Source organism: Alligator mississippiensis, chromosome 3 (genome assembly GCF_030867095.1).
Source record: "Alligator mississippiensis isolate rAllMis1 chromosome 3, rAllMis1, whole genome shotgun sequence".
Classification (NCBI taxonomy): Eukaryota; Metazoa; Chordata; order Crocodylia; family Alligatoridae; genus Alligator; species Alligator mississippiensis.
In genome coordinates, this window is record NC_081826.1 from 163,898,788 (window position 1) to 163,919,021 (window position 20,234).

Consider the following 20,234-nt stretch of genomic DNA (forward strand, 5'->3'; position numbering starts at 1 on the left):
TGCTTGGGGAAGGAAAGTGGGTGATAGCTGCCTATCTTGGGCTGTGAGTTGATCCTCAATGGCCAGTAGGGGTCTTCTCCAGCAAGGTGTTGTCCAGAGGGGGTCACCAGCAGGGCCTCTGGGTGGATAGGTGGTGTGGCGTAGTGCTGGTCCAGATGGAGAGGGCGTCCTACTGGGTCTGTCTTCACTGTCCCCTTTTATAGGGGCAGACCTTCTATGACCCTAGTGGCAGGGGCATGCCCAGGCAAGGGTCAGCCCCTGGTATACTGGGTATGTGCACTCCAGGTAAGGATGTGCAGTTCCAGGTGTCTGTAATGGTGGGTTGGCTGGTTTCTGCAGCAGTCTTTGGCTTCCAAATCTTGAGCCAGGGAGGGTCAATGCAGGGTGATGGTTGGGTCATCGAGTTGATGGTTCAGTCATTTAGAGGAAGCTATTTTTAGACCTGCTGCCATTGTCTCTCAAGCACCCTCATTCATCCCCGTTCAATCAGGAACCAATTTGCGTAGGAGGAGTAGGTATGAGTCGCACAGTTACAACATATTGTATAGGGCAGGGGACATAAGATGGAGGCTTGACATACAAAATGGAAACTTGACATTACTTTACAGACACGGGACTAAACCATACAATATTAATATGAAACAATAAAAAATCAATGCAAAAAATGATAGGAATACAATATAATACAATATAAAACAGTAAAAATCAATACAAACATAACAGAACACTATTTACAATATAAAAAGGGGCTTATTACAATAATAGCATACAAGAACTTAGCTTACCTAGTACTATTTGTAATCACTTATAAGGGATAGAGAGGACAGAGAGAAAGTCAGAAATGGTTAGGGGAAGGCGAGGGGAGTGTATTTTTAAATTTAAAAAAAATGTTGGGGCTTTTGCTACAAGTGTATATTCAGATATATAACTATAAACCTTATTCTCTATAGTGTGTTACCATCACTGGGATTTTAGATGAGTGACAGGTAAACACAGGTAAGTAATAGCAAGGGGTCCCAGCGGATCCCTCCCAGGCAGTGTTATAGACTCTCTTAAACTACAAATGTACAATTATAAAAAATACACAAAATATAAGACGCAGTGTTACAAAATATGAGGTGCTCCCTCATACAATATAAGGCGCATAAACATCAAAATAAACTTGACTCTTCAAAAGTCCCCAAAGCCCAGGCTGGTCCTCAAGCTTTGGCTACACCCCAGTGACTAGTGGGAGGTGAAAACCTGAATGGCCTTGGCCCTTTCACAAACCTCCAATGAAGCCTATAAACTCAGAGAGGGACCTCCCCTCCAGGAGCCCCTTACTAGCCAGAAGGAATTTCCCTTCCCCTGTGGGAATCCTTTTCCCCAGCAACTCACAACTCCAGTGTCCAGAGTGAGTGGTCGTTGGCCCCTCAGGAGTGTTGATCCTCATTTGCAGGTGCCTCCTGGGCCTCTGACTCCTTCTGGGCTGCTTGCTCGCTTGGAATCCCAAGCACCATCATGTGCTACCAGGGGCTTTGCCTTTTGCTAAGGGTTAGAGGCCCAGGTCGCCTCATGCAACACTGGGGCTTGATCCGCTCCCAGACCCGCCGTGCAGCATTGTCTGCATGGGGTTATTGGCTCTGTGCCAGGGGACCCAGACCTGAGCTACTGTGAGCAGCTCCCAAGGTCCTGATACCTCCCAAACCACTCAATTCCATGCTGTTGGCATCGACTCCCTTGCCCTGCGTGAGGGGTTGCAGACCTGAACCGCCTCAAGCAGCTCCCAGGGTGCTGCTTCGTGCACCGACCTGTGCACTGCATTCCCGGCCACACACCAAAGGTTACAGACCCAAGCTGCCTCATGCACCATTTGCCGCGCTCTTCCACAGGAGGGCTAGGGACATGGCTGCTTGCCGCTCCCATTTGGCGAGGGAGGCTTCAGGGCAACGGCTCCAGCCTGCCGGCCAGCTCACACCAGCTTCTTTTGTCCGTCCTTTTCTCCATCCCTCGACGCAATCTCCCACGTGCTGGGCATGCTGCTCCTTTTATTCTCTCTGAAGGCTTTGCCCCTGCAGCTATCGGACCTGCTGTTGGCCCTGCAAAGTGCAGACTAGAACCTACAACCAGGGCTGGGGCTCTTCCTCCCCCCCTACCCCAGCAGTTACCTGATTGGTGGATGTGCTCCACCAATCACAACAAAGATTCTGTAAGCTCCGGCATACCGGGCTGTATCGGTAAGTCTGCCACATCTGAAAGAGAATGTGTGGGGAACTGCCATGTTAGAAATGTGATCCCATTATGCTAACAATTGCAGAGTTTACGAGGCAAGAACAAAGGACCATGGTACCACAGACTAAGTGGGGAATTTCTGTTGCCCGTTCTGATGATAGATTAGAATGGTTAATGTACATCTTCTTTGTAGAAACCTAAAAATTTCATATGTCTTTAAGATTTACTGCTCAGCCAATCCTGCTCCTATTCAAGCACTGAACTAAACTGAATTATTAAAGCTATAGAAGTGTGAAGGGAAGGGTGGGGTGGAAGAAGAGGTAAATTTTACTCATGGGTGGATTGAAACAGCTTCCAGATCCAGTAATCAGTAGGGCTGAGGCATAGCAGCGAGTCAGACAGAACAACAGGTGGTGGTTATGCATACAGCTTATTGCTGCTGTCTGAATGCCTGGAGCTGAATGAGCTGCCTCTATCCAGGGCTCAGGGAAGGAAGGAAGATGAATCCACTTGAGGAGAGTGCGTGGCTGTGAGGAAGCATCTGCCCAGAAATTGTGATTAACTGACGTGACACTGAATGTGATTTATCCTGGTTTATAATCCTGGTTTCGCTATGCTGAAAAGTGTCTGTGGAGGAGTGGTTGTCTGGGATGAAGTGTTCACTTGGGAGGAAGGAGAAGGAGTAAATGGCTCTAGTTATCTGCAATCCACTTTACAACTTATTGGGGGAAAATACAGTAGGAAACCAGGTGGCCGTAAAGATTGTGAGAAAAGCAAAACTGGCAGATAAGCCTTGCTGGGGGGATAGGAAGGGCTGAAATGCTGAAGGCATCTTTTTTAAATTTTAGAATTAAGAGTAGTACAGACTGGAGGGGAGTACTTCAGATTGACCATAAAAGTAAGGCACATGGGGGAATCCAAGAAGTTCCATGTTTGCTCTTCAACCTAGGAGGTGTTGGAAGAGAAAGAGAGCACATATTATTACAGCAATCAGATCACAAAGGATAGAAATTAAATTCAGTCCTTAATCTGTTATAGAGCAGAGTACTTTTCTTATGGCCATACTTCCTTTGTTCTTGCTTGCTGATAAACTGCTACTTGATTGGATATGTTTGCTTAGGGTGAAATTTACTCACTGGACTTGAGGGCTGTCCACACCATCCCTGGCCCACATCACTGCCTGAAATGAGGTTTGAGTGCTAGAATACGTTTTACTGTTGCAGTGTGGGGCAAAAAGAAATCAAGTTAGTTTCCACAGTCTAAAAGGAAATCCACCACCTGTGGATGGTGCAGATTTGCCCATCTGTAATACACCCAGTCACACAACAGTCTGTGCTCAGCCATTACAGAGAGTGACACATTCATGGTGCATCCTCCTTTGCTATAGGGGTCGGTTCTGACACAGGGTCCTAATGAAAAAGCTTATTAAAGTCAGTTGGTGTTTTCATGCTGCAATCATTTTGTTTGGAATCAGGCCCCTTCCGAATAAAATCCTGCATGCAATTAAGTGTTTTATGAGCAATAAACCATGCAGACAAAATGACATTTACATAATGAAATGCTGCCTGGATGGTCTACTAGCTGGGATAAATTGTAAATCCAAACCTGAACAACAACTTTGATCAAAGCTGAATTAAGTTAGGGTAACTCTGGGGCTGCCATGGCACTATAAAAGCAGGATACCATGTACTGCTGGCTAATATTTTGGGGTATGTCTGCAGTGCGCTGGTAGGATGCTCCATCTCACTGCAGAGGAAATAAGCCACAGCCACCCACTTCCACTCCACATGCATCAACCCCAGAAGTGAGATAGTGAGGCTATCCTAGTAGCACCCTAGCTGCTGCTCATGAGAACACTGGAAAACCAGGTCTTGAGTGCTGTGTTGGAGCAGCCCTGGGCCATCCCCCCTTCACATTTCTGGGGCTTAAGCACACAGAGCAGGAGGAACTGGGTTGCACTTATTTCCTTGGCATAATGACCTGAGAAGAAGGCATCCTGCTGTCATAGTGTATATAAAACCTCTGTGTTCTGAACTTGTTCTAAAGTTCTGGGTTTAGCTGATCAAGACTGTGCTGTCCTCACAGTGTTCTATGAGAAGTTTACAACCAGGAACCTTGCTCTCGAAAATATGAGGGCGCTCTGGGACATAGAGAAATAGTACTACATGCAGAAGGAAATCAAAGTTCAGTTGCTAAGCTTGTGTCCTCATTCTTGACTTGGTTAGTCACCTTTCGGGCAGGAAGATGACTAGATAATAAATACATTCCCTACCATTAACTCTGTGAGTCACTAGCTTAAACTATGATGGTCAGCCTTAACATACCAACTTGCACATGGTATATAACCACTACCCTACTGTGATTGCTTATCATCTCAAGAGCATAGCCCTGCCTGTTCTAGTAACTATTATCCTTATAATTCTATTGTCAGGCAAGAACCTCAAACCATTGAGCTTCAGGACTTGCCTTACAAAGCAAGGGAAACATAAAGCCCCCAACAGGGAGGGAGAATATTGCCTCCAGGAAATAAAGCCAGGATCTTCTGAATTTGAGTCCTGACTCTCATACTGATTCCCACCATGTATGAAAAACAAGTTTCCCAGCACATAAAACAAGGACAGTGTTGGTCTTACAAGTTGGAGAGTTTGTTCATTTCTATAAGGGCTTTTCAAATACAACCACCCAGAATAACCACAAATCTGTACTGTTTTTCAGATTGGGAAAACCAATGTGTTGTGTCTATCAGCACTAAAAGGTCTGTCATGTAGTAGGTGAGCGGCCTTTTTCAAAGCTAAGGAAAAGCTTTCTGTGAACACTTTCTGTGTAGCTCAGATACTTCAAAATAATCAGCTGAGACACTTTGGAATAACCAGGCTGTTAAACACAAAACCCAACTCAGCATGTTACTTTCTTCACTTAATGTTTCTGTACCGTTATTTTACATACAATAAACATTAAGCGGGGCCTTAGTAAGGTATCGGGATGAGTGCCGCAGGCTTCATTTACCACTGAGCAGGCTCTGGCCCTTGCTGAGTGCTGACCAGACAGAACAGCATGCACCTATTAAACAGCAGAAGGTAATTTCTAATTTCCTTTTTTCAATTATCTTCCACCCCTTGGGGGAAGGATTAACCCGTCTTGTGGAAGATGTTTATCACAGGTACAATCAAAACAGCTACAGAAGGAAAATAAACTAAGCTACTAAAGTCACTGGCTATGATGACTCTTATCCAAGTTTTTCATTAAACAGGAGTTGGTACTTAAGCATAGTTAATAAGGAGCAGATATGGGGAAGTAAGAAAACTGCCCAGACCCACAGTTTTACTTTGGGAGGCCTGAGTCCAAACCAGATATAAGGACTGGGTATGTTTACATGTGTGCTTTAATGTGCATTAGCCTATTTTAACGTGCATTAAAGCATTGTTTAAAAAAAACGTGGGCATCTATACACATGTTCCAGGGTGGAGGGGGAGGTGTTTTAATTAGAGTGGCTCTAAGGGCTTTAGTTAAAGCGCCCCCATCACCATTTTGAAATGTGGGAACACTGAATACACATGATGCGGAGGCTTCTGGAGTGCACTAATTAGTATGCTCCAGCAGACTTGCAGAAGACTTGATTAATCCAGTGTGCTCCAATGCATGCTAATTAGCATGTGTTGGAGCAGAGGTCCATCACATGTATAGTTACCCAACCTTTTTAGCTAATTAATGCACATTAAAATAAGCTAATGTGCATTACGTGTCACTTAAAAACTGTGCTTCATAGTTAGTGTGCATTGAGAGGCTAATGCACATTATCCTAGTACCTCACAATGTAGATATTAGATTTAATGCTCATTAACTAAAGTATATTGATGCATGTGTATTTGCACCCAGTGGTTCTTCAGTTTATACCCAGTAAAATCAGTATGTAAATGTATATGTAAAATTTTTAATGGTTGGCAGAATATAGACTGAAATCAATGTCTCATTTATGATCAGCTTTTTCATATGTTATGTCTAATCCTCTGACACTTTCTACAGTGTCAGATGTTCCATTCGGCTTTCCATGGTCCTGTTTTGCAGAGAGAAAAAATATTTACAGAGTTAAGAGAATTTGAAAGGGGACAAAAAAAAGTGAAATATAATTAAGTTAAGCTTACACCAAACAAATCCTCTATTTCTTCTCCTCAACAGCAAGCATGGAATAATGCATACAAAATGGCACAGATTTAAATTCAGGGGCCAATTAGTGGAAATTTATCTATATGGAGAGCTAAAATAATTGGATTTCAAATATAGTTTGTGAACCCAAATGAGCAGTGGCCCATTCCTTTCCATTGACTATTATTTTAAGATTATAGATAAAAGTTACATCTAGACCTGGTCAACATTTTTCATCCCAAATGCTTTTTAAAAAAAAAATCCTTTTAAAAACTTTTTAAAAAGAACTTGCTGAAAATCTTCATTGCTTTCAAAATATTTTTTCTTTAGGGGAAAACTGAAAATGTTACAGTTTGTTCTGTACCGGCACTTCCCCACCCCACCCCCCAATTTCCACTAAAAACATTGAAAAAACCTTAGCATTTTCTATCCTATTCTAGTTATAACAAATCAAGGTCAGAGTTAACTAGTAATGCAAATAATCCTGGATGTTACCTGTCATAAGCACTGCAAAGAGGCTGTTCACCTGACCATCATGTTTATGACAGTATTATGGTATGGCTCATCCCTTAAAGAACAACTTCCTGTCTTAGGGTTTTATCTTGCCACTCCTCACCAGGAATCCTGGTTTTCTCTGATAAAAAAAAAAAAAAAATACCAATTTTCAGATTTAAAAAAAGTAACCCAAAATCCAAGTTTTTTAAGATTGAAATGAAATGCCAGTAATATATAGATACATATATAGTGGTGTTTCATTTTAATCACAGAAAAATATGGATTTTGAGTTACTTTTTTAAATCTGAAAATTGGAGATTTTTTTTACCAGAGAGAACCAAGATCCTGGCTGATCACTGTAGTATATGAGTACTCTCCATGTGAGTGAGAGTATCAGCAAAGTCCATAGAAAACTTTATGAAGGCTTTAACCGCTTTTCCATTTTCAAGGTAAAAGCTCTGCTTAAGGATAGAGTTTTTATTGTTCATTTTTTAGTGGCAGGGAGTTGTTGAGCAGAGATACTGCCAGTGTTGTGACTGTTGTTCTCAAAGTGGAAAGATTTTTTCAAAGAGGAAGGGTTTGCCATGGACAGACTGTTGGTTTGCAAGATCTCCTCTAGATCAGATTTATTTATTCCAGAGCTGGCTGTGCTTGACCAAAATATCAATGTATTCAAAAGTTTGTCTCTACAAAATGGCATCCAAATATGTGCATCTTTCTGTCAAGTTTGGGCTAAAACAACTGAAACTCTTTATTCCTCCAATATGGGCAGGAAGTTTCAGCGGGTTCTATCCCATGATGTTTTAACGTGTCCCTCTTCTGACACCTCTGGAACCAAAAGAAAAAAATGTATGTAAAAATCATCTGAATGTTTCCAGATATAAAGGATTTGGTTCTGCTTGTGTCTTGGGCAGTCTCAGGTTGGTTTTTGCCTTATCTGAATGGTTTTACTCAACCTGAGTTATAAGAAGTGCCGCAGTGGGTCAGATCAGACCATCTGGCCCAGTGTCCTGTCTCCGATAGAGGCAAGTAGTAGAAGATTTAAAGGGATGGGACATGTTTAATATCTTCTGTCCCTTGTCACACCCTCCATGGCATCACCCAGGGTTGGCTGGGTCCCAGGGACCACCCCTTCCTGCCCCTTGCATGCTAGTATTGCTTCCAGGGGGCCCAGTACCACCTCCTGCCTTCCCCCACACCAGGAGTAGGTTCTGGGGCCACCCTGGCCCAGCCTGGTGTATTTGTATTGGGAATCTCAATCAGCATGCAGGACCCTGGGCTCTCCATGGGGCCAGAAATTTGGCAGCAGGGGAGCAGTGGAACCACTCCCCCCACCACCAAATTTCTGGATCCATGGGGGAGACCTGCTGGCCAGATGACACAACATTGCAAGTTAGATTTGGCCCATAAGCCAGGGGTTGAGCACCCTTTATCTACTCTATAATATTGCACCAAATTGGGACACTAATGGGATGCATATGTGGTACAACACAGTGTTATGCACAGATACCCCCAGGTAGTTCTGTACACTTGAGTTCCAGAGCTGAAGGCAGCACAATTCTCTGCCTAGGGCAGGGGTAGGCAACGTTTTTTGGCCGGAGTGCCGAAAAAACCACGTCTACCTTGGAAGGTGCCAGAATGCCGATATGCCGGAGCCCGCAGCAGCTGTTTGTAGCCTCCCAGCTGCAGCTGGCCCACAGAGCCTGATCTGCTTGCAGCAGGGCTTGTAGCCTCCCAGTTGCCTGTTGGGAGCAGCCTGGGCTCTGTGGCTGGCAGCAGCTGCTTAAAGCCCAGGCTGGAAGTGGTATGCCGAGCAAAATGGCTGTGTGCGCCATGCTCGGCATGCGTGCCGGGGGTTGCTGACCCCTGGCCTAGGGTAAGATGCCCAGTTTCTCAGTAGATCTAATTACCCTGCATGTTGCACTATGCTAATACTTCTATGGTGTTTCCAGTTCAGGAACTGGCATGTGCAGAGCGTACTTGTACGTCTGTACAGTTCTGCTTTGATGTATGGGCATATACTGAGGGTGAAATCCTGGTCCTGTTTTCAGAAGGAAATGCCTTCCCATTTTTATCGCTTCTCAGTAAGAGCTGTTACTGAGGGATCAATGCCATCCTCTTATTTATTGTTAAGTTGGTGAGTGATTGTAATTAAGTAGCCATTCTTTGTGTGTGCTAAGCTAATGAAATTCTACGTGTCTAATTATGTAAGCTAAGGGCAATCATATGTTATGTTTCACTCTGTAAGTTAATTGTTCCAGTGGTCGAAGGGGAGTTTTCCCCTCAGAGGCAGCCTTGCACTGTTGACTCTTAGTTATGACTCTAGCAGGGGCAGTGTGGGATAGTGTGCTCACCTCTACAAACTTTGGATGTATGCATACTTTGCAGCAGCAAAGGGCTCAGCCACTTCACTGAGGAAATGAGCCTCCCCATTCCTGCTCTTACACTGTGTGGCAGTAGTGGAAATTAGATGTTGAGGGTACTTTAGGGGCACCCTAAACTGCTGCTCTTGAAGTGTCCTCGGTGTCTGTCTGCACCACCTCAAGTATGGCATTGACACACAGACAGCGGGACTTTTTCCCTCGTGTTGTGACTGAGCATTCGGTGGTTGCACTGTGCCTGAGCACTAAGGTACCAGGACCTACAGGGCTTTATCAGTGGCATATGTAATTTTCCTTTGTTGATATCCATTCTTTATAGTAGCGTTGCAGTGTTGGCATAACCATGGTGATCCAAGGAACGTGCAAGAAGGGAGATGTGCTGGGTAATATATCTTTTATTGGAACAATGTATAGCTACAAGAGATGTTAGACAAGCTTTTGGGCATTTCCTAGCAGGGTTCACTCATTGTTGGTGATAGGCGAGTTCAGGCCATTGGAGGGCATGCTGAAATGGTCAATGCTGTTGCAATTCTTCACATAAAATGGAATCCTCTGTAATGTTCCTTAAAAACTACAGGCATGCACAGAGGAAGTAAGTAGTATTGATTACCTGCTTATTTAAGAAAGTTATAATAAATCATGCCAATGCATAGACAGTGCCTTAGGATAACTAATTGGTGCCAATCTAAGAATAAATTGTAGAAGCTGAACTTTCACCCCATATTGGACTGAGAAGGATTTCTGTCTTCCATGAGCAATGTTTGTCTCTCCCAGCACTGCTCCCCTCTGCACCCCCACTTTCTCTCCCCAATCCCTTGTCTTTTATATTCAAATTTCTCCCTCCTTCTTATACAGTGCTTTGTGCATGTCCTTTCACTGCATCTAATAGAGTGAGCTTCAGCCCACAAAAGCTTGTGCTGTATCTGTCTGTCTGTCTACTTTGACTAGTCTATAAGATGAAAATGGTAACCCTAGTTTCTACTTGACTACAAACTAACATGGCTAACTATGTCTCTGAGTGATGTAACAATATATGTATCAGAGCAGTTCTAATGGGTACATTCTGTTCCAAGAAATCTTTAAACGGTATGGGTCTTGTGAGTGCACAGCTGTCCTGGTAAAGAGACTTGTGCTGTCCTCCAGAAGGACTGGATTCAGGAGTACAGTGCAGGAAAGTGGATTTCTATCTCAGAGTATTGCTCTGATTTTCCTGGGTGCATTATCATTGCCTCAAATATACACAGAAAAGACTTCTATCAGCAAGAATATTCTTCCCTGCTTTTCCCACTGTCTAGAGTTTCTAGCCCCCCTTGTAGTGCTCTGTTGAAATTTGTCCCTGTAGATTGGATCTGTTCTGTGTCCAGTGAGTGGCAACATATTTATTCATATGTAGCCCGGGTATACATGGGTTTGTACTTCCCTCTCCAATTGAGGGAATTATTGGCAGCGCAGTGTGCTGTGGAGGGACACAACAGCCCAGTGGTCGCCTCTGTCCCCTATAGAGTCAGGTCCAGTCAATCAATTACTTAACTAGTAATTAAGTATCTAGTAACAAGTAACTAAATCCTTAGATGATGGTGTCGCTGTGGACGTAGTCTTTCTAGAATTTAAGAAGGCCTTTGACACTGTCTCTCACTCCATCCTCATCAACAAATTAAGCGACTGTGGCATTGATGCCTGCACAGTTGGATGGGTAAAATTGGCTGATGGGGTGCACCCAGAGAGTAGTGGTGGATGGGTTGTACTCAACCTGGCAAGATGTGAGCAGTGGGGTACCCCAGGGCTCAGTCCTCGGGCCCACACTGTTTAACATCTTCATCAGTGACTTGGACGAGGGGGTGGAAAGCACGCTGTCCAAATTTGCTGATGACACTAAGATGTGGGGCGAGGTAGACACACTTGAAGGGAGAGAGTGGCTGCAACTAGATTTAGACAGACTACGAAAGTGGGCAGACAAGAATAGGATGGGGTTCAATGCAGATAAATGCAGGGTGCTGCACCTTGGGAGAAGGAATCCACAGCACACACACAGGCTGGGGAGTTCCCTTCTTGAAAGCACAGAGGTGGAAAGGCATCTTGGAGTCATTATTGACTCCAAGATGAACATAAGCTGCCAATGCCAGACAGCAGTCAGCAAGACCAGCCATACCTTGTCATGCATCCAAAGGTGCATCTCAAGCCGGTCTAGAGAAGTGATACTCCCCTCTATGCGACTTTGGTCAGGCCGCAGTTGGAGTACTGCATCCAGTACTGGGCACTGCACTTCAAAAGGGATGTGGCCAGCCTGGAGAGGGTTCAGAGGAGGGCCACCCGGTTGGTGAGAAGGCAGCAGGACAGGCCCTACGAGGAGAGACTGAAAGACCTGAACCTGTTCAGCCTCAGCAAGAGGAGGCTGAGGGGGGACCTGGTGGCTGCCTACATGCCATCATCAGGGGAGATCAACAGCAAATAGGTAGAGCCCTTTTCTCCCCAGCACCACCTGGGGTGGCAAGGAACAATGGTAATAAGCTGATGGAGAATGGGTTTAGGTTAGAGATCAGAAGGCAATATTTTACAGTTAGGGTGGCCAAAATCTGGAACCAACTTCCCAGGGAAGTGGTCCTTGCCCCTGCCTTGGGCAAATTCAAGAGGAGGTTGGATGATCACCTGTCTGGGGTCTTGTGAACCCAGCATTCATTCCTGCCTGTGGCAGGGGGTCAGGCTAGATGATCTGTTCGGGTCCTAGCTACTATGAAACTATATACAGATTTATTATCACAACAAAACCATTAAAGGGTAAGGGGATATATATAAAATCTATGTACAAATTTACAAAACAATAAATCCTATAATATATATACACACACACACAGATATACCACCCAGTTTGGGGGGGAGCCTCCCCTGTGGGGACCCTCTCTCCAGGGTAACTTACTACTACTCCGCAGTCCCAGAGGTTTGCCTCTTGTTCTCCAGGTCAAGCTCTGTCCCCACTGGGTTTTCCTGCCACCTGACTCTGCTGCCGCCATCCTGGCTTAGGGCCACAGGCACCACTGTGTGTAGTGGGTGCTTCGCCTTGTGCTAGGGGTTCAAGGCCTGGACAGCCTTGTGCAGCACCAGGGCTTGGTCTGCTCCCGGACCCTCTGGGCTGCGCCATCTGCACTGAGCTGCTACCCCGTGTCAGAAGCTGTAGACCCGAGCCACCTCAAGCGGCTCCCGGGGTCTCTCACCCTCCGTGCAGCACCTCCTGCACCAAGCTCCCAGTCTCATTCTGGGGGTTTGGGACCTGAGCCGCCCCAGGGGCTCCGAAGATCCTGCTCCATGCACCAGCCTGTGCACCATGTCTCTGGCCACACACCAGAGGTTGCAGACCCGAGCCGCCTCACGCAGCTCCCAGGGTCAGAACGCTGTGCACCGTGCTGCACACCGAGAACCTAACCACTGGAGCCATCCCCCGCTCCCTGCTGATAGAAGTCTTCAGGGGCTCTTCCTGGGCTACTGCTTCGCCCTGCTGAGCAGCTCTCCTCAGCTCTTCTAAACCCCGCTCTTCTCTCTTCTCCGTCCTTGACGCATCTGCCCCTTGTGCTGGTCATGCAGCTCCTTCTATATGCTCCAGGGATCCACCCCTGAAATCTTCTAGACCTGACAGTTTGCAGTCTTCATTCGGGTCAGGGGGAGCTCTTCTCCCCCACCCCTCAGGAAAGGGGCTTGATGTAATTTCTCTAGCTGCCTTCTGATTGGTGGATGGGCTCTACCAATTAAAACAGCAGGATCTCAAGCCTGGGATTCAACCCAAGGTCTGCAAGGTAAGCCTGCTATACAGATGGATTGAAAGGCTGGAAGGGACCTCAGAAGATCATTGGGTCCAGCCCCTGCACCAAGCAGGAAGGATAACTGCAGGTCAGGTGACCCCAGCAAGGTGACTGTCTAGTCTCCTCTTGAAGATTTCCACGGTAGGTGATTACACCACCTCTGAAGGGAGCTTATGCCACAGTCTGGCATACCTTTTCCTCTGCACCTAGATATTTGATTGCCAAGCACTGACTACAAGGAAGCTCAACCCCCCCTCCCCTAGCCAAGTTCCCAGTTCAACAAAGGAAGGTGGGGAGGTCACTTCTGCAATAGCTGAATTGTCTCCCATCTCTCCTTTACTTCCTACCACCCAAGAACATAGGACTATGGAAAAGGATGGTTATACTTGCTCACCTAAGACAATTGTAACACCTGAATGGCAGATGTAGCAGGAAAATGCCCTAGGTCAGGAACTCTCACTGAGCGTTTGTACAGTACCTTGCACAATATGACTCTAATCTCAGGTAAGCTCTCTAGGCAGTAATACAATATCAGTAAATAACATTAATAATACAGTTAATCTCAGACAGAATGTGCATATTCATCACTGCTGCAGTTTCTTGCAGGCGGTACTGGACTAGAGGTTCCCTGAACTCTTCTTTCTTTGCGCTGCAGATACAGTACTCCCTCATGTTGGTCAGGTGTAGAAAGGGGCTCAAACCAAAACCTCAGGTCTCAATGTCCCTGAACTTCCAGGTATTTGCAGTTGAATTCCAAATCTGGATTTGCACTTTGCACTTGCTTCAAATGCGTTACAAAGAGCGGCAGTTTCTAGGAACTTGCCTAAGAATTCAGGACTTAAGGAAGTGATCCATCTGATGCTCCATTGCTACAAAACAATGTGAAAAAACTCAGGGTGATCAGTGCTGCTGGTTCATATTGACAGGCAACCCTGTTAACACCAACAGAGTCTGATGTAAGAGAATATGGGATCTCTCTCCAGGCTGAAGGATCTAGGGCAACTGTCAGGAGACCAAAGCTAGCTGGAAGTGCTTAGGCTGGTGTTTTTGTTATTGTTCACTGAATTATAAGTGAAACCAACTCCTAGAAAAGAGGTAAGTACAGACCCTGGCTTATATGTTTTATATGTTTGGAGCAAGGTGGGGAATTTGTTTTCAAGTGTTTTTGCCTTACTCTAAGATGACATGTATTACACACTGATGAAAGCAGGCAACCAGAACAAATGACCAACTTGCGATTATAGGGGCTATGTGACTGTCCATAACAATGAAAATTGTACTAAACAGTCATGTCAGTGTATATCATGTGACCTGGTTTGATATGCTTGGCAGTATGGTGAGAGGCACGTCCGTGCATTTTCAGTGAGTAAAATACATTTTTTAGAAAGTGGAGCATTGATTATCTGAAAGCAGTAGCAGGCATCTTGCTACCAACCACTGAATAATTCTAGTCTACTAATAGCACACTTTCAGTTTTTCATCCTTTCTGTTAGTGCTGCTGTTCCCATTGTATTCTGTTTACAAACGCAGAAGATGTTTTGAATCCCATTTTACAAGGAGCTTTCAGTACTAGGCTGCATTGTTGCAACAAGTAATGATAGTTGCTTATAATTAGTTTCCTACTCTTAAAACACAATAGAAAAATAAGAGAATCAGACTTATGGAATGAGCCAGGCAGTAGAGAACAAAAGCAAACCAATGACTTAAAAAATATTAGGTAATTTGTCTGTATTTTTTCCAGGGAAATGCTACAAGTGCACTCTAGAAGAAAAAAAATCTACAGATTTGATTTCACTGTAGAAAGCTGATGAAGTCACCACAATGAGGACTCTGTTCTTTAAAGTGCCTGGCTGGAAAAAAATCAGAGCTGTTTTAACTTGTAACAGAGCACAGGCTTCCATGAAGGGTAATGTCTATGGGATTGTTCCAAGTGTAGGTTGCAGTCATTAGCACAGCCACTGATGCTCTCTTGATCCCAAATCACAGACTGCTTCTGAATCGGAAATAAAAGAAATGAACTGTCAAAGTAAGTTTTTTGTTTGTTTGCTGCCCTAAATTCTTCCTGGTTTAGTTACATAGAGAATAATATCCACCAACTGGGTATGGAGAAGAAAATAATGCCTTGCTGAAGAAAAGTACAAGGCTGTTTGAACATATCTCCCTGCAATTACTTTCTTTGCTTGTCAGCATAATCCTAGGCACTCTAATTTTCCTTTGCTCATGCCATTTTTGTGCATTTATTTCCTATTAGCACAACAGAAAATCAGACCCTCCTCTTTCCACCTGCTCTTCCTTACCTCTTTAGACTGTTACGTGCTGTGGTGGGCTGAACCAATGGGAAATCTGCATACTGGGACTTCCAATGATTCTCACAGCCTCTTGCTGCCATTTACACATAGCCAACACTGCTGAGATCCAGACTCCCAGCCAGTGGGGTTCCTCCCACCCCCCAGTTCTTTTCAACTTTCCCCATGCTGAGCCTAGTTCTGCCATTGAAATCAGGTACTTACCACATGTATTTGAGTACAAGATGAGGTTCCCCCCTCCCATTAGTATAGGGGGGAGGGGGAAGGCGCCTCACCTTACAGCTGCATACAGGGAAATCTCAATAAATATGTTGTCTACCATTAAAACTGCTGCCAAAATAGCATGTGCTCAGAGGTGGAAGCCAATTACAGATTTGATTAAATGCAGCCACCACTGAGCATGACTGTAAAACACATGGCTTACATTGGGCAAACAAACTGATGGGAAACTGTATTTATATATGCATGCATTCATTTATTTATTTAATACAAATGTTATTAAAATCATACTTCTCACCCTACACTTAAAGCTTCACATATTGAGCATCCTTGTTTTACCAAGACTTCATATCACAAAAACTACATATCCAAAAAAACATGCAACTACATATATATTAAAACCTTAAACAACATACGTCAACTTGCTGCAAAAAACCCTTACAGCACTCTTTCTTCATACAGAATCCCATGAAAAACTATTACCTGAATAGCCATCTGAAACTCTCCGCCTCTCTCATCAGTCTTCTCTTTTGGTTCAGTGAAACAAGCATGTCCAGTGCTTTCTCCATCTCTGATCTCTTCCTTGTCCAGACCAAAGTAGTATTTCAGTTCAAGCAGCCCCAGCTTCAGACACTCTCTTTCAGTGAAAGCCAACCCCTTAAACACTCAAACGTTTCTTACTTTCCATAAACTGGTTTTAAACATATGCTAATAAAATCCTAATAAGGTTTCCACCAGGCCTTTTGGTTTGAGTCCACATAGTATCATCTCCCATGCCAATAACAGGTTTATTTTGGTGACACACAGAAAGTGGCAGACTCTTTTCCACACCTACTTTGCATATGTACACTCCCAAAACACATCCCACTGTTTCTTCTTCCGCGCACCTCTCCCTTGGGTACCTAGATGAGCTTGTCAAGCCCCATCTGTGTTACACCTCTTTCACCAGCAAGATTTCTTACAATGATCCATGCTAGGTAAGCATGTTTCCCTTTTAGTTGTTTACCTGCCCACCACTCCCCAGACCTTTTTCACTTGTCCTTCTGTGAAGTTTCCCACCGATGCCATCCTGTCTCTCCTCCTTACCACTTTCATCCATTTCTTATGATCCTTCAGGACTTCCAGCCCTACCCTCCCTTTTTTACATCTCTTCATGAAACCTTCCATCCTGATGCAATGAATTGGCAGTGGGTACATTCTGCTTTCCCCTTTCCCTCCGTTACTGCCTTGTATACCGTGCTTACATATTTTGCACAGATGAACAATCCCAAGTCCAGCAGTCCCCATTCCCCCACCTCTCTTGCATTGTACAGATCAGATCCAGCCAACCTTTCTCTTTTGGGATTCCAAAACAACACACATTTCCCTCTGCACTTCTGTTCTGCTGCCACATTGGTGGGAATGCAATTCCCATATACAGAATAATTGGCAGTAGCACAGCCTTAACTGCTGACACTTTTCTGGAAAATGACTGTGCCCTTCCAGACCATAACCAAAGTATTTGCTGTGCCCTTGCCATCGCTTTTTCCCATGCTATATTACCGTTCCCCTCAGTATCCATCAGAATTCCTAGTACTCTGATTTCTCTCTCTCTTATTGAAGGCCCAGCTTCTCCAAGTCCTTCCAGTTACCCACTCTCATTATGGTGTTTTTTGATCTATTTGCTTTATCCCCCATCACTTCTCCATACTTTGATGTATGCTTTAAGCACCTTTTCCATCAAAAAGTCTCTCTCTAACTTCTATATTTAGATCATTGACATAAAATACACATTTTACCTTTCCTCTTTCTGGTATCTTTACTTTGCTATGACCTTGTCTTTTCTTAATTCTTTGTGCTAACAGTTTTATGCTTTACACAAATACTAGTGGTGGCAGGAGAGCACACTTATCTCACCCTGTATGGATTTTAAAAGGCCCACTTAGATGTCCGTTAATTTGGACTTCTCTCTACAATAACTTTATCCAACATATATTTCTCTGGGAACCCCATTTTTCCTAGCACTTTGACCATGTGATCATGATCCATTCTGTCATATGTTTTTCTAAATCTAGGTTTGCTATAACTGTTTGTTTTCCTCTCTTGGATGTGGGACAGTATCTGTGATCACTCTGGTCACTTTGAAGATCCTTCTATGTAGTACTGCGCATTCTTGGTCTTCGTGTATTATCTTCTGGAGGTTTTTCCTCATCCTCAAAGCCAGCATCTTGGCCATTAATTTATAATCCAAATTAAGGAGTGTAGTCAGTCTCCAGTTTTCAGGTACTCCTTCTCCCCTTTCTTGAAGAGTAGGACCATGGCACCTCTTGTAATATCTTCCCCTGCCTCTCCTGTTTCTGCTATTTGCTCATAAACTTCCACTATATCCCTCCCTACCCATGCCCAAAACTTCTCATAAAATTCCATAGGTAGTCCATCTGCTCCTGATGATGTCCCTCTTTTAAAGGTTTTCCATCTTCTTTGCTTCCTGCTCCTCTACTTTATCTTCAGTCTCTTCCAGAAAATCCTTCATCTTCCTATTTCGTTCTTCTGAGATAGCTCTTCATAAAATCTTCTGGTTGCCTCCAACACCACCTCCTGCTTTTCTACCCAGATATCACCTTCTTCCTGCACTGCTTTTAGCTGTCCGTTTGCTGCCTTCATTCTGGCTTAAAACTATCAGTACCACTCTTCACTTTCTCCCACCCAAGATGCTTGTGCTAAAAACACTCTCTCATCTTTCTTTAAAACAGCTTTCTATCTCTTGCCGTGTTTCTTCTAGTTTTTCTTTGACCCATCTTCCTTCTATAGCAGGGGTTAGCAACATTTTTGGGCAAAGTACCAAAAACACCTGCGACCTCAACTTGTAAGATGTTGACATGCCAGGGCAGATGGTGGGGAAACCACGAGGGGCTCGATCCTTGTTGTGGCAGTGCAGCCCTGCTGTCTGCCCCAAGGCGTGTGTGCCAAGCAAAATGCCTTTGAGTGCCATGCTCTGGTACCTGTGCCAGGGTTTGCCTGCCCCTGTTCTATAGCTTCATTAGCAGCTCCTGCATCTTTCTTTGCAGCTCTCTCAGTTCTTTTGCTCTTTTCCCTGCAGTTCTTTGACCTTCCTTCCCTGAAGAATTCTCCTGTCCTCTTCTTCACCATCATCCACCATTCTCTAGTACTCTTAAAATATTTCTTCCATGTTCTCCACCCCTCATACCTATCTCATGCATGACACATCTCTTCACCTTGCAGTAGTCGCACATTTAACTTCCATATTCCCTTGCCTTTTACAGAGCTCTTACCAAGACTCAGTTCCACCTTCAGCATCTGGTGATCACTAAATGCCACATATATGGTTTCTTTCATGCTTATCTCTATGTTTTTGTATACAAACACAAAGTGAGTTCTTGATTTTTTTTTTCTTTCTACTGTGGTCAGTTCTAGTGAGAACTTTTTCCCTTGCCCAGGCATCTCTTAGTGACTCATTTCTCCTGTTCTGTTACACACATCTATTATGCAATTCAAGTCCCCTGCTATTATCTACAGTATCTTTATGATCACTTAAACTGCTAGCTTTTTAAGCAGAGCCTTCCTCCCCTCCCACTCTGGTGGTGCATATATGTTGAAAATTTTTAATTCTGCTCCCCCAACTGTTAGTATCATTTGCTACAGTCTACCACGAATGATGTGTTTCACCTGCTTTGCTTTCACCTCTACCTTGGTCTTAGTCTATTCTTGACTAGTATTGACACTCCAGCCACTTTGTTCTCATTTCTCCCCAACCACCAAGACTGTTCCCATATCCATCTCTTTCCAAAATGCTTATAACCCTGTTCCCCAAGTGTCCACATTCTTGTAGGCAGATTGTCTGCCCTTACTTGTTTTAACATTGGTTCTGTCTATTCCCATCTTTTCCTTATTAGTATGATCCTGACATGAATAGATGCTATAATCAGTGCCACCGTGCCAGTTTTAAAAAGAGCACTCCTTTCTACGAGGTCTGCCAGTGCTGCTGCTTACCGTGATGGGCTCCTCCCCCTCCCCTACTCATTCTTTTTTGCAAGCTACCTGACTGCCTTGTGTTCAGGAAGTTTTCCATTTTCCCACCTCCCCATTGCTTCCTGCCTCCTGTTCTCCACTCTGGGCTGGGACCCAGAGGAGTTAATGTTGGGAATGACTGACTCATTCCCCTCCTTTTTAGGTTTCTTTTTCTTGATTTTCTTCCCCTGTGCTTTCTGCCCTCCCAAACTCCCATGCTCTTTCACTGCTTCCACCTCCATTTCTTCTGCTTGATTTCTTCTTTCTCCCCCTCTCCCACCTCCATGTCTGAGCTCTCTCCTGCTCCCCCCTCCCCTTCTCCTGTTTCTTCTTGAGCCACCTCAGTTATAGATATATTACACTCCTCTGTTTCTCCTTTCTTCCCTCCTGTGGGGTCTCATCCCCCATTTCTACTTCACTCTCACCCTCATCTTCTCCCGCACTGTCCCTTTCTGATCCATGTTCCTCCGAGGGCCTGAGCTTGCTTACATAGGTTTTGGGACACTTGCAGAAAAGGTGCTCCCCCCACCACAGCTAGTGCATTTTAGGACCTCCTGGTACTCTGCAGCTCTATGCCTCTTCCCCTTACATGTGTAACACACCTTAAGGGACAGCGTGTGGACAAGTGCCCCTCCTTGCCACATGTGTTGCATTGCTTTGGCTTCCTAAATTATAAATTG

At 44.5% G+C, this 20,234-nt stretch overlaps 1 protein-coding gene and 1 long non-coding RNA gene across 4 annotated transcripts in view; one reads left to right on the plus strand and one right to left on the minus strand.

Moving 5' to 3' along the window:
- The window catches only part of PALM2AKAP2 (PALM2 and AKAP2 fusion), a 469,405-nt gene that overhangs the window by 60,875 nt on the left and 388,296 nt on the right, over positions 1–20,234 (plus strand). The gene's annotated exons all lie outside the window — the stretch shown is intronic.
- Positions 14,735–16,236, minus strand: LOC132249117 (uncharacterized). Its single transcript, XR_009460515.1, has 2 exons — positions 16,030–16,236; positions 14,735–15,014 (listed from the first exon to the last, which is right to left on the minus strand). It is a non-coding gene; the product is annotated as an uncharacterized LOC132249117 (long non-coding RNA).